This window comes from Salarias fasciatus, chromosome 15 (assembly GCF_902148845.1).
Source record: "Salarias fasciatus chromosome 15, fSalaFa1.1, whole genome shotgun sequence".
Taxonomy (NCBI): Eukaryota; Metazoa; Chordata; class Actinopteri; order Blenniiformes; family Blenniidae; genus Salarias; species Salarias fasciatus.
In genome coordinates, this window is record NC_043759.1 from 30,438,409 (window position 1) to 30,440,045 (window position 1,637).

A 1,637-nucleotide genomic window follows, 5' to 3' on the forward strand; every position below is an offset into this window, starting at 1 on the left:
CCATCAGCGTGACTGGGCGTGGGCCAAAGCCAGAAAAAGTGGTTCTGCATCTGGCTGGTTATCTTTCAGACAACTGCGGAACAAGTGTACATCTTTAATCAAAAAAATCCCAATCTAAATATTACTTATCTGTGACAACTGACAACCTTAACAATCCACAGAAATTTTGGAAAGCAATTAAGTCTTTATCTACTCATAACATTTCTCACAGTCTTCCCATTTTTTCTTAAAGACTCAGTTCCAGTTTATGACAGAAGTGAGGTCTTGAACTGCTTTAATAAGCATTTTGTATCATCTGGCTGTTTGTTTGGTTCCTCACGGGCTTCCTCAGTCACTTCCTGCTCTGACACTCCTGTGTTTTCTGGAGTTCCTTTTAATTTTGTGCTTTTTACTGTGCAGCATGTACATAAAGCCCTTAAAGTTTTAGATCACAGACAACCTCCTGGACCCGACTTGAGAGAACTCTACTTTTCTAAAAATAGCAGTAGACCTTGTAGCACCACCTCTTACACTTCTTTTTAACCTCTTGATCGAAAACAAAGAAGTTTCTTCAGTCTGGGAGTCTGCCTTTGTTATTCCCTTACTAAAAGGAGGAGATCCTTTGATTTTAACCAATTACAGGCCAATTTCAAACTTATGTGTCATGTCAAAAATCCTCAAATCTCTTGTCAGTGATCAGCTAAAAGAGTTCCTATCCTTAAACGAACTTCTATCAAAGTTGCAATCAGGTTTCAGGAAAAAACACAGTACCGTCACTGCAGCTACTAAAGTGATCAATGACATATGTGTTGCTGTTGATAAAAAGCTGTACTGTGCTTCACTTTTTATCAATCTGTCAAAAGCTTTCGACACTGTGGACCATGCTATCCTAAGGCCCTGTCCACACGGAGCCAAGCTCAGACAAATTCGCACAAATGTTTGTACTAAGTCACCCATCGTCCACACAGAGCCAGCATCACAGGGCTCTGAAACTGACAAAGTTTGAAGCCGGGTCCCAGAGTGGAAAAATCTGAAGACGCGCCTGAGACGTCTCTGCTGTTACGCCTTTGACGCATATATATATTGAGAGGATTGCGTCATCGCCCCGCCTCTACAACAGGATGCATGCGCGCAAGTCCGACAGAACCACAACAACTATGGCGCTCTGCAGTATCGTGTACGTGCTTCAGACACTCACTTTGCTTTTATGGGTATTGATGCAGAATCTCCGTCTGCTACACCACCACCGTGAGCAGCAAGAGTTGCTGGAGAACTGCGTACACCATGTCCTCCTTGAACAACCTCGTAAAAGGAACAGAAGGGCCAGCAGGCGATGTTTTTGGGTCAGACCTCAGCAGAGTGATTTTCATTTGTTTATAGCATTCTGTATGACTACTACCTCTGCAGAGTGATCTTGATTTGTTAACACTTTCGTGTACGACTTCTGTAAAATATTGTTGATAAAAAGGTATGCTCTACTCCAAATGGCGCTGGAAACTCTTATTTATACACAGAATAAAGATGCTTTTGTACAAGCGTTCTGTTATTTATTTCAGAACAGTTAAAGGGGCTGTATCCTGCTTTTTAAGCTAGTCCAAACCCTAGAAATGGCATTAACATGGTAATAGTTTATTTTTGGCACTAAGGAAAAGTCATTT